The sequence below is a fragment of the Silene latifolia genome, chromosome 9 (assembly GCF_048544455.1).
Source record: "Silene latifolia isolate original U9 population chromosome 9, ASM4854445v1, whole genome shotgun sequence".
Lineage (NCBI taxonomy): Eukaryota > Viridiplantae > Streptophyta > Magnoliopsida > Caryophyllales > Caryophyllaceae > Silene > Silene latifolia.
The window spans coordinates 185,610,749-185,624,560 of record NC_133534.1 but is presented as its reverse complement, the minus strand read 5'-3'; the positions used below and the strand labels follow the sequence as shown (position 1 = coordinate 185,624,560).

Below are 13,812 nucleotides of genomic sequence, written 5' to 3'. Positions count from 1 at the left end.
CTCTAAAGTCAACACAAACACGGATTCTCCCATCCTTTTTGGGTACGGGTATTATGTTAGCTACCCAGTCTGAGTACTCGGAAACTTTGATGAACCCGGATTTGAATTGTTTATCGACTTCTTCTTTGATCTTGAGAGCCCATTCTGTCCTCATTCGACAAAGCTTCTGTTTCACGGGTTTGAAACCTGGTTTGATTGGGATTCTATGCTCTGCGATGTCCCTGTCGATCCCTGGCATGTCTTTGTAGGACCAAGCAAAAACGTCTTTGAACTCGTGCAGGAGGTCTATGAAATTAGCCCTTTCAGTAGGGCTCAAGGTCGTCCCTATCCTAAGTTCTTGGGGTTCTAGTTCAGTTCCTAAGTTGATGGGTTCAGTATTTTCTATCACTGGTCCCCCTTCCCCCTCTTGTAGTATTTCTTCGGCTATGTAGGGAGGTATTTCGATTGAGTCTGGGTCTGGGTCCTCCTCATTATCATCGTAAACAGAATTGCATTCAAGATAACACGAAGAGTAAGCAGAACCTGATTTATTCATATTAAAATTTGAGAAAAGTTGAAACAAAGAAGCCATCTGATCTGTAGTCAGTGGCGGTAAAGGGACAGCCGCTGGGACATTTCTTGAACTACTGCTACTACTTGACACTAAGCTAGGAGAAACAAGGGGAGTGGGAATGACGACGGGAGGAGACTCTCTAGGAACTTCTCTAGACTCCGATTCTGACTCTGACTCGAATTCATCGTCTTCTGGTTCTCCTTTGAACATCTCTCCTTCTCTAGTGGTGAGCTTGAAGAGTCTTCCTTTATTGTTTGTCCACTTGATCGATTTTCTCCATCCTTTCTGGTGATTGGTGTTAGTTTCTGTGTCCAGTGTGGTAATGATCTCACCTATGATGCTTTCGGCGCTCTTGATTAAGGGAAGATCTTGGAGGTAGACATCTTCCTCGCTATCTGTCCATATCCCATTGATGACCTCTTCTTTTGGGGAGATAATATATGAGCAATCTAAGGTAGATTCGTCACTTGTAGTCATCGGAACTCCAAGAGGATTCTGAGTGTTGTTAGGCTTACCTTCAGGCGGTATTGGTAGGCGACCGTCTTCAATCATATCTTGAAGTACATTTTTCAGTTTGTAGCATTTTTCTGTATCATGTCCCTTGCCTCTATGGTATTCGTAGTACGAATTCTCATCTCAGAACTTGGATTTCTTTTCTGGTTCGGGTGTAGGGCCTATGGGTTAAAGTTTACCCAGCTTCATCAACCTTTTCAGAGCGTTGGAATACGTGTCCCCTAGATTTGTGAATTTCCTTGGTGGGGTACTCTTCTTAAATGGCTCGAGAAGGTTAACCTTATCGATTTTGCTAGTAGAGCCGTAAGTACGACTTGTTGAGCCTTGATATCCACGACCTATCGTTTTGGACAAGAGCCCTTTATGGATGTCATCTTCGATCCTTGTCCCTAGTACGGTTAAGTCTTTGAAGGTCTTATTGTTTTGATACCTCAAATGACTTACATAGATGGGCTTTAGGTTGTCCACGAATTTCTCCACGACGGTAGCTTCGTCTGGACGTTCAACAAGTTGAGTACTAGTCTTCCTCCACCTACTTAGGAAGTCGGTAAAACCTTCTTTGTCATTTAAGGTAAGAACCTCTAAGGTGCGCATGTTGACTTGGATTTCAGCATTATCCGCATACTGTTTAGCAAACTCGATTGCGGCATCATCCCAGGTAGCGATCTTCTTATGCTCTAGAGAATAGAACCATTGTTTTGGGATGGTGTCAAGAGATGAAGGAAAGATCCTTAAGAACATTTCGGGTTTAATGCCTTTGATAGACATGTAATCCTTGAAAGCAAGGATATGGTTCAAAGAGTTTTCATGCCCCTTGAATTTAGGGATATCCGTCATGTTGAAGTTGGTTGGCAACTTGGAACTCACGGCTTCATATTTGCGATTATTTTTCCTATAAATGTCATCCCCTTTGAGATACATCAATTGTTCTTCCAAGTATTGGAGTCGTTTCTCAGCTGCAGTCATACCTATGGGAGGGTTTTCATCCCGAAGTTATTCACAAATTCATCAGACACTTCACTTTCTCGAGGAGGCATCCTCGTTTCTATGGCATATATTCAGCCCTCGATTGTGTCAAGGCGACCGTATACTTGGTCTTGAGTGACTTGGAGACGAGCTAGCGCAGCTAGGATTTGATCATTACCATTCTGGAGTTGGTTGAAGTTCGCGTCGCTTGTTTCAGGCATCTTGGAAACTGGATAAGAGATCAGCGACGAATCAAAACACGATCGACCATTCTAGCACACTTACTTGAAAAGAAATGTTTTGACTTGTGAAGTGGGAGTGTGCCACTTGTGTTAAGTGAGTTTTGAGGAAATGACGAAGTTTGAAAATGTTGGTCCTAGTCAACTTTAGTGTAGTTGTAGGAGTGGACTCGAAGTGAGGCTTTGAAATGGGTTTGAGGCCCGAATTATGACTCGCCAATTGGACAGAGTTTCGAGTGGTTTTGCGCTAATGTTAGGCCTCAGTTCAAAATCTTTACATTTAAAAAAGGATTTTGATTTTACAAAAATCAGCATGGTTTTGTTTAGAAATGGTGATCACATATGGTACAAACATTATATTATAACAGGATGCTGAGTGCATTTAGAAGGGTTTTGGTTTAAAGGGTGGGTTGCCATACCGAACAATCAAACCCGAGGTCTGTGGAGAGGCTCGTACCAAACAAGAGTAAGGTCGATTCCTAGTCCATTTCCTCAAGTAGTGAAAGTCCTTGATACAAACAAGAGTAAGTATCATGGTATGGATGACGTCAATCGCTATCCATCCTTAGGCCCAAATAAGAATTAGGACCGTTTAGACGGGACGATTGGTCGAATGGGTTGGGTTGGGCCTAAGAAGGCCGAATAAAACAATCTAGGAAGACCGAGTTATGAAAACCGACAATTGTCTTGTACAAACTATTCCCTAACCTTGTTCAAGTTTCACCCTTTTGGCTACACGTAACTGTATTAATCCCCAGCGGAGTCGCCAAACTGTGGACGTGGGCCCACGGGGGCGAAAAGCGAAGCAAGCTTTTCACTCTTTGGTTTATTTGCATTTGTGGAGTCGCCGCCAATTTATTGTGGAAAATTGGAAATCTTTCGAATACCTCGTGTCATGTCAAGACACACTACTACAAAAAAAAAAGCCTAAGAAACCGGTTGAAAATGGCCTAAGAAACCAGTTCATAACCGGTCTATATCTCATAGGTGTCTTAGGTTAAGAAACCGGTTATTTTGGATGGTCTCTTTTATCATATTTAAGAAACCAGTTGTCATAAATAACTGATCTCTTTGATTCCTACGAAACCGGTTAATAACCGGTCTCTTTGATCTCATCTTGGAAACCAGTTATTGACCAAAACCGGTCTCTTAAATTTGCATAAAAACAAAAATAAATATCAATAATGAATATAAATATGCATGTAATTTTTATTAAAAAAAATGTAATTATTAAAAAATTTCAAAAAATTACAATTCACTAAAAAATTACACCATAACTGTCATCAGATAATTTACGGAATCAAAAACTAATTTACAACGTCACCTTCAGCTACAAAAAATATTTACGCTTTTTGATACAAGTAATGTTGTTCAATGCTTGCCCATCCTCCCACGTCTTGGATATGAAAGTCGTTCAATGCTTTTCCGTCGCCCCATGCCTCAAATATGAGAGGACCTGCCATGAACCATTGAAGTCGCATTGAAATAAAAATAGGATGCAAGAAAGCATTTAGTTATCAAATGATAGTAAGTAAATAACGCATTAGAAACTACATTATATTTGAAACTCTCCCATTCATATATTTCTGCTATCATAATTCCCAATTTACCAGCTAATATTTCTTTCATTTTGCGCCAAATCTATTCACAAAAACAGCATATGTCAAACAATGTTAACCAAAAGTCATGTTGTAATCCTACGTGATGTAATGAGACCTGTAATGTAACGCGATATGTCCTACTCCATTACCCCTTCCCTTTCTTCTCCTTTCCTTCTCCCCCTCTTCCCTTCCTGAGTTTTCTCAGAACAAGACGATAGCAAAAGGTAGAAAAATATGATCCTAATAATCTTCGAAGTTCCAGTTTATCAAAATAATGAGGATCAAAAATTAAGTTATATACTAACCTTGTCACATCTAAGCAACGCTTTCTAGTATCCCATGCTTAAATCTTGTTTCAAATTTCCTTGCAAACACAAAGCAACCTGGAGTCACATTAAAAATAATATTACCTTCATTTACAGAACATCGGTCTCATGTTTATTTCAGTTTGCAAAAAATTAGTGGCACTATACCTAATCAATCAAGGTAACTACAGAGTATTTTCATATGTTCATCTTAATTCTCAACAATCCACTTTCCCTTCTTTAGTTGCAATCCGCTAACTACCCCACAAATGACCAAATTCATAGAGCAGCCATGAAATTGGAATTAACTGGTTAGTTTTAGACTTTAAAGTCTTTGACAAAGTTGGAATTAACCCAGTTTCACTACAGGCATACCACATTGTATTTGTACCTACTCGTGATATAACTAAACATTGTCGCATAGTTTGCTACCTAATAAATTCAACAAATACTCAAGTTTTATTACTTTTCAAATTTTTTGAATGACTTACTTAATAAATAATAAAAAAAAAAAAAAAAAACAGCTCACCATCATGTTTAAGAGCTTATGGAATAAAGAGGAGGAAGAACTTTGGCAAAGAGCGAACTTGCAGAGCTGAATCACAAGAATCATAAAAGACCACTTCTGATAAGGCCAAAAGCTAGAGGCATTTCATAATAATAAATCTAATCTAATTATTACCTGGTTATCGGAAATAAATTGAATGGCGCAAGTAAAAACACAATAATATGACACCCCTTATCTTGATCATTTGTTTCACTTTTTTATTCTTTGTGAGGGGGTAAACAAATGATTGAGACGGAGAGAGTACTAATTAATGAACTTATATTTAACATCGCCACAAGCTCGATGAAGAATGTGAGTTGGTAATCATAACAAACCTTCTCAAAATCAGCATCTTCATTGCCAGCCATATGATTAATGATATAAAAACAGAAATCTCGACAAAGTAAGTGAATAATTAGAGAAGCATTGGTGTTTTCGCTACCTCACCCAACTATCAACTTGCAACATAATTTCTCAAATGGTATTACTGTCACTACGTACAAGCAGATATTTACTTTGAGACTACTTAGTATAAATTAGAAATAATCAAGCATAATTATTAATTCTCCCATTCTTAGGCAATCTTACCCTTTCTTATCCTCTTCCATTCCTAATTCCATATGTTATTAATATTACGAGTACAAGACAATGTGTAACACAAAGAACCGAATTTGATCGAGCAACATATATGAAGTCAACTATTGATTATCGGCAAATTTATAGAAAGCAGTAGATGTCGCAAATTAGGAAATTAAGAAGCAAACCCTAAATCTCAATCTACAAATTAGGATGTTAATTAATTAATCAAGAATGCGTCAAATATGCATAAAACTAAACCAATCAGAATCACAAAGAAAATTAATGTAGCAAAAATGGCAATTAACGCAAGTTGGAAAAGAAATTAAACAAACCTAAAAAGAGGGATGAGAAGCAATGGCGACGATCGAGTAACACTCTGGTGGTCCCCCGCTGATTCAATCAAAGACAAACATTAAAGATCATCCATCGAGACAAACAGGAAGACCCAAATTATTGGGATGAAGAAACTTCAAAATTTGGTTCTGGTTTGACGATGATTCGTGGAAGCGGTGGAACATACAATAGAAGAAATTCCAGAAATTTCAGTCCAGTTGCTTTCGTGGGACATAATGAAGTAGTGGTGTATTATTTTTTAATTTATAATTAAATGATGACTTGGTGGTAAAGAATAAATAAATCAAAGAAACCAGTTTTAATTGGAACAGGTTTCTTATTTTCTAACTATGAAACTGGTTTTGTAAAATAACCGGTTTCTTATGATAGGAAACCAGTTGAAAGATCCAACCGGTTTCTTATTAGTGGTCTCTTTGGCTTTTTTTGTAGTAGTATGACACAGTAAAAATGTAGTGGCGCACGAACACTAAGACTGTCGTTCCTTAAAGATTCTACGCCTGAATGACTCTCGTGGATGTCAATGAACACGGATGTTCACAGAGATCTGGAGTAAGGGATGAGGGTATGTATTAGGAAGCTCTTTTGATCGAACACCTAATCCCGCCCGCCTCGATAGCGGCCTCTACTAATGATTAGGGAAAATCGTCTATACTCGATGTATTGTCAATTATATGCATGCAATGCAACATCCAATGTTTTAATCCTAACATGTGAGAATTAACTAAGTCGGTTATCACGTAATTTAACATACAATTAGGTCGAAGTAGGAATTTAGATTGATTACATATGAAAAAATACAGCAATAATAAAAGGAATACAATAATAAAATACAATGGATGAAAATTACAATAATTACATTGGATTTAATGATTTATGTCGAAAATACATTTAAAACGGATAATTTTAGAAAAAGAGAATAAATAAATTAACGAACAGGAATTAGGGTGATAATACGACTAATAGTTAATTAATACGTAAACTAATAAACTAGGTCAAGGCAAAACGGGAGTTCAGAGACAGAAATCAACCAGGAATAGGCGCAGCAGAGCTGCGTCCCTTGGAAGAGGCGCATCGATTCTTTGCGTCCGTTCCTTGGCTCGATTAAAGTCAGCCGTGAAGCGGAATTGCAAATTGTTAATATTCGTTGGTGATTTTAATGATCGATTATGAATAATTGACTCGGATGAAAGTGATTATCAGATTATTTACAAGTGAATTGGGTCATAAAAACGATAAAACATGAACAAAACTAATTAGAACGAATTAAAACAAGATTAAAAGGATTATTAACAAATACAAATTAATTAGGTTAAACAAACTATTAATGATGAATTAATGATGGATATGATAAATAACAGATGGGAATATATCAAAGATCGAATTCCAGAGACTTAATACTAATGAATCAAATCTCTAAAACCCGGTTTGACTTTAATGACGAAAACCCGCAAATATGGATTATAAGGGATTTAAGTCGGGATTTAATGACGAATTCAATGCTAATGACGACGAATAATATATTAAATTACTATGTTTAAATCGTTATATCAAAGAATCGAAGAACAAACGAAAGAAAATAAAAGAAACGAATTGACAAAAGACGAAGGAAGAAGAAAGGAAGCAGGAACTGCGGCAGCCTCACGAAGAGGCGCAGCAGGTGCTGCGTCCCTTCTCGACGGTTGTCTTCTGATAATCCGGAAAAAAAAGGTTTAAAATAAGGTTTTATAAATCGGTTTTAAGAATATTTTCGACATAAATCTTACAATATTGATTACAAGAATAAAGAACAATAATAAAAGAAGGATTTACACCCTCAGACTTTTATGTTTGACGAAACGAGGTGAACTAAGTTAACGTTTAGTGATGCTCGACTTGAATGTAGACGAAAGTGCCCTCTAGGAGGAAAACGAACAAGATTGATTAAAGTTGATTGGTGTGGAGTTGGTCAAATTGGTCGGTCGTGCAAAACGAGGCTGGTACTCAGAAAGATCCGAGCTTACGTGGTCGAAAGTTCAAGCACGTAGACGCCAAAAAAATAAGAACGTGGTCTAGAATGCAAAGGGAGAAGAGAAGGGCGGACACTCGCGTGAGAAATATGTGAGACCGAAGGTCTCTATTTATACTAATCACACGACGGAAGTAGGGTTTTTCGGAGAAACTTTGGAAGTGAATCTCGAAAAGATATGAAAAGATACGAAAAATACGCAGAAAAGGACTTGGGAAGAAGCGCAGCACTTGCTGCGTCCTTTCCCAAGTGGTTTCCTCCTGCGGAAGAAAGATTTCCGTGTTTTGATAATGGAATAACGGATTAATCTTGTTTTCCTTAATATTTTGTGTGAATATTACGGGAAATTCTTTACCAAAGATTAAAAGATTGCAAAATATGGAATAGAAATAACCGGAACATTCCAGAACATTCTGGCTCGGTTTTAGAAAATGAAGACGGTTTTTAGGCCCAGACTCCAAATGTACTCTAATTACTGCCAAAACGACTGTATCGACACGTAGATGACAATTAAGAGGTAGACACAAGTGTTTGAGCGATCACTTGACGATAAACTTACGAACTGTCACAAATCGTTCAGCGTACCAAACATGTGGCCCAATCATCACCGGGTGGTTTGCGGGAGGTGCAGAAATGAGGTATCTACACCAAGTAGTCTTGTCTCTTCGGCCTTTTTTTTTTAAACAATTAGTCAGTTTACATATCGGTTTATATTTTTGTATAGGTTAGTCGTCTAAGTAAATTTGACACATTATGTAGATGAAATTTTTTTGTAATTGGCTTTGGATAACCGATTGATTGTATAAAGATATTTTTTGTTGATTATGGAATCATTTTGCATTGTCATCATGTGTACGACTAATATGGGCAACAGCATAATATTTTTTTTTTAATAAAAAATAATAGTTATAGACATCGGATTTTTGCAAAAAAACTGATGTTCATTGATCAAATAGACATCGGTTTTCCTAAAAAACCAATGTCCATTGATCAAATAGACATCGGTTTTCCTAAAAATCCGATGTCCATTGATCAAATAGACATCGGTTTTCCTAAAAATCCGATGTGCAAATTTTAATGGACATCGGTTTAAAATCCGATGTCCATTAATCATTAATGGACATGACCAAACTCTACATCGATTGTGTAATCGATGTCCATATAGCGAAAATTCCGATGTCCATCACAAGTTTTGTAGTAGTGGGCTAAATTTACGTCGTGATAGTATGATACTTACTTGAACTGAGTCCTCTTTTAGGCAGAGGTAATTAAGGGTTCTTAGTACTACAACTATGGTTAATTTGCTTCAAATATGATAACATTGAGCAATGGAATTAGTAGTCATGTGTTTTGTAGATGCTTCTTCTTGTGTTTTTGCGGTAGTTGAGATCAGAACGTTATTTGAGAGTTTCACATTCCTTAGCTACTAATTTTGATTCCTAATGTTGCCTATTTCCATTTTTCTTTTCAGTTTGGTTTAGCATAGGATGACACTTACGATAATTGGAGCACTTTGTCAGTAGTGTTTTGAAGCATGTTGTGGATGGAAGTTAAGAGTAATGGCCCATTTTTATTACTGTATTTAATTTATTGATCATTATGATCATGAATGGTAAACCCATTATTACTACTCTATTATTTTCGAAGGTGAAGGTGAGATTTTTGGTTCCTGAGTTGGAAGTGAATCAAGTAGTAATGGTGCTTCGAGTTGACAATGCCAAGTTGTATAATCTCAGCAAAGTTGTTGCCCGTTGGACACTTTCATAACTGAACATTTGACTTTCATGGGACATGCTAAAATCTGAAAGCATCTGCTGGTGTTTTGTTACCATTTCGAGAAATGCAACATTTGCTCTAGATTAGTTTTGGATTGCCTTTGAAGAGTTACACATATTAGAATCACCCTCAGACCGTCAATTTTATAAAAAGTTTGTTTATTTAGTGCTAATTTTGGCGAAAATATAATGAGTTGAGTAAAAAACGTACTTTGAAATTAAATTACGTTTCACTAATGTATGTGTTACAAATAAAAGCTTAACTAGGAACTTTTTTTTACATTACATGATGAGGTCAACAATACTTATTGATACGAGTTGGATACGGGTCAATGGAGGAGCGGATTCAATGCAAGTCGGAGATCAGTTTAAGGCATTCCCGATGATTATTTGGGGGACGGTGGAAGGAATCGCGGGAATGATTAAATGCATCTCGAGCTTTCATTGAAGACGTGAGCCTTACTTGAACATGTTGCATATGAGTATGGTGAACTCGGGCATGGGCATAGCGGTATCAAACAGTTCCCTTCGTTGAATTGAATTCGTTGAATTAAGACAAGCCCATCTACTACTTATTACTTTTGTTTTTATAACTTTGTAATGTTGGAATAAGCTGAAAGTTTCAGCATTATTAGGGAGTTTATTAGCCTAGTAATTGCATCAATTAGGAGGCTTAAATGCTATTTAGTAGGGGGTTTAAATTGTCTAATAAGTATGGCAATTATTTAGACCTTTGAGATGCTCTTTTCAGTTTTTATAGGATTTGTAAGGCTATTTAAAGGCCATTTCAGTTTATCATTGTAACGATTGATTTTAAGAAAAAGAAAAGATGTTTGCTTTGTTTGGTATTTGCTGTGTGCAATTATTGAGTCGGATTGATGCGTTCGATCCAAAACTAGTGATTAATTAGGACGCGTTTCCTAATTGTTACTCGATTGGAACCAATAGGTCTTGGTTAGCCAATCTTGTTCATCAAGTTATAGGTCTAACTTGGTGTCTGCTTATCCCTTTTATTGTTTTTGGTATTTACAAATCAAACAAAAAAAACACATAAAAATCTCCAAATCCGTTAATTAAACCTTAATCGTTAAAACGAATTAGTTATCCGATTGTTCAACTGCTCATCTGTTCATTTCCTGCGAATCAATTTCTGTTGAGATTTATTTCGCAACACTTATATTAATGCATGCTACCTTTATTTTAATGTGTCTTCCCTATTATTGATTTGAGTTATTGGACATTTAATCAACATATATAGAACAATAAATCAGAAATAAATATGTTATAAATTAAATTTTATAGTAGTTAATACTTATTATCCGTGCATTACACGGGGTTTAAAACAAACTAGTTAAGATAATAAGAAAGATACACCTCTCTACGACTATTCAATCTTTCCTCTACATTTTATAACAAGTATTTATATAAGAATTTTTTTGTAATTAGTTCCCGTATTATTTTCAGCAATTTATTCAAGGGAAGAAGAAAGAATTTGTGAGTGAAGGGAAGATAAAAAAAATTATGGTAACATAAATACAAATTATAATAACTAGTTTTCAACCCGTGAAAAATTGCACGGGTATGTTTTTAAGATCATTGATATAATTATTAACATTTAAAAATGAAAATTAAAATACATGAATATTTTATACTCTATTTCTTTTATAATGATAATAGGTTAAAACATGTGAAAAACATGCAAGAGTTTGAAACTTGCAACACAAAAAAACGAAGAAGAAAATATTTAAAATATACTTACCGTCATTAATTAAGTCAACGTATGAGTTTTCTTGAGTTCATGAACATTCTCCACGTGAATAGGATGAGTTTATTACATAACAACAGAGTCTTTCTTCATTTGGAGTTATAGAAAGAAGAACTTCATTTAAAGGTTCGCCATACTTGACACATAGATCTCTTACCAATCGTTCAACCACGTCGGTTAGACTACATATACCTCCTAAATCACGTTATTAAAAAACAATTATGAATGAAAATGTTAACGCACATGACTAACTATGATATATAACAAATAGAGATAGATATATACCTGTAATGGTGGAGCTAAGTGGTGTAGTAGGGGGACTCAATTGAGAAAAGACATTACTAACATTATCAGTACGTTTTTTTAGTGAAAAACGTTTTCCTTCTCTCTCTTGCCGTTTTCGCCTATAAATGATCAAACGTTTGAATAAGAGCATCGACAGATGATGATATAGGCCAATAATTACATTACTTGATGGCCGGTAATGGAGTTCTGTTCACCTACACTTCTTCTCGTTAATTGACTTGGGATTCCGGAAACTAAAAAACAAACAAAATAGATAATCATTTATTAGAAAATTAATTTAACACAGGTGTGATGGAAAAAAAATTTCCCTAAATTTTGAAAAGACATGATAAATGATAAATGGCATAAAAATGAGTTGTGTCACAAATCACTCGTTTTGTTGGTTGACTTGAATCAACTATAATGTTCAAACAAATATTGAATAATAAATTATATAAAAGAAAATGTACAGATAGAGTATGCTAATAGTGATAATATGAGCCGTTTATAACACAACACAAACCCGAGTATACTAATATGGGCCGATTGCATTAGTTATATTGGCCGAGAACATTAAAACCTAAAATTGGCCCATATCACAACACAAACTCACCGTCACAACTCACAACCCATATACCCTTCTATATAAAACACTCTCCTTTTACACTCTAACCTAACCCTAATCTCCTTAATCAATCGCCTCCTTCACCTCCTTCATCAATCACTTCCACCTCCTTCATCATCAACAAACTCCCTTATATGCGCCCTCATTAACACTCTCTCATATCCGCATCCTCCGTCATCCACACCCTCATTTGCCTCCCCCCTCATCATTTTCCGCCGCCCTCAACCACACTTATATCGTGTAAGATGATGGTCAACGGGTGAAGATGATGTGCAAGGCAATCGAGATTAAGACAATGACGGTACAGTCTTATACTCGGCTTTTTTTTCTATTTTTCATGACATGCAAAGTGATTTTCTTTTATTTTTGGGTGTTTTTGTGATTTATTTGATGTTTTTGTTAAGTTGTTATGCGTTTTTACAATAAAAAATCTTAGTATTTATGGATAGTGTTACTAATAATCTTTAAGTTTTTAAATAATAACATGCAATATGTGTATTTCAGACATAACACCATCAAAATAGGGTCCTATTTTGCACCAAATAAATAAGGTCCAAAATTCTTTTCTATATATCCAATTTTCGGTGTTTTTTTTTATTATTTATTATATTCGAACTCAAAAAAGGCGTAGTTATATGATAATGTTACTCGTTTTAATTTTATTGTGAATTTAAAACAAAACATTCGATTTTTTACAATTTTCTTTAGAGATATTAATGCTTCAATAGTCAGATCTGAGGTATTATTGTTGATTTGTATTTGTTAACAAATTAATGTGAATTTTTTCATAATATATTTCATTTTAAGTGGATAAAGTCGTAGATCTATCTTTTACATGCACATTTTCATTTGTATTTCAATTTAACATAAAAGCAATAAACTTTTATAAATTTTATTAAGCTTTTAATGCTCTCAATAATACTCAGATCTAAGTTAGTGTTGACTGGTAATTGCTTTTTTTTTCACATATGGAATTTTAAATTAATTCATTTAAATAAATTAAATGGGTTTTTTACTTGTAATTTAATAAATTAATTTATGAAATGATATAATTTCATGAAGTGATCTGTGAAATTAATTAATCTCGGGTCGTACTTTACCCGAAACAATTGAGTCAACCTGAATCGAGTCGAAACTTATGGCTCTAACCTTAATGTATGCGTCTGACCCGACTTAAACCATATGGGTGTGACCCGAATTGATCCACATGTGTTTGACCGCATTTGACCCACATGGATCTGACCCGACACACATAGGTATGAGCTGATGACCTAACCAAGTTTGTTTAATTGACTCGAATTTCATCTTATGTAGAATTTATTTCCATAGTAATAAACTTTCTAATCGTCTTTTAATTACAAATACAGTTTTTTTTTGGACTTGCACGATTGTTGATTGGTAATTCTGAGAAAGTGTAGGCCCATTCAAATCTGTTATGAATGGATGTTAGCCCATTATTCTAATTCTGAATTGTTATTATCGTAAATAATTTATTTGGCGATTCGATTCAAGGCTACTAACTATTATGATATTATGATGATAATTTGGCCATAGAAACGGACTTGTGGTAGCAGAAATTAATTGGTAGCCTATCATTGCCACCTTCCGAAAACGGAATGGCGGCTTGTAGATAGTTGCCGGAAATATTTGCTCCAAGTTAATTCTCGATGATGATTGGATATCTGGACAGATATGAGAGA

At 35.4% G+C, this 13,812-nt stretch overlaps 1 long non-coding RNA gene across 1 annotated transcript; it reads right to left on the bottom strand.

Annotated features, from left to right (window-relative positions):
• Nucleotides 1-3,453: 3,453 nt before the first annotated feature.
• LOC141600277 (uncharacterized) lies at nt 3,454-5,901 on the bottom strand. Its single transcript, XR_012524281.1, has 4 exons — nt 5,636-5,901; nt 4,707-4,772; nt 4,178-4,255; nt 3,454-3,727 (listed from the first exon to the last, which is right to left on the bottom strand). It is a non-coding gene; the product is annotated as an uncharacterized LOC141600277 (long non-coding RNA).
• Nucleotides 5,902-13,812: the final 7,911 nt, after the last annotated feature.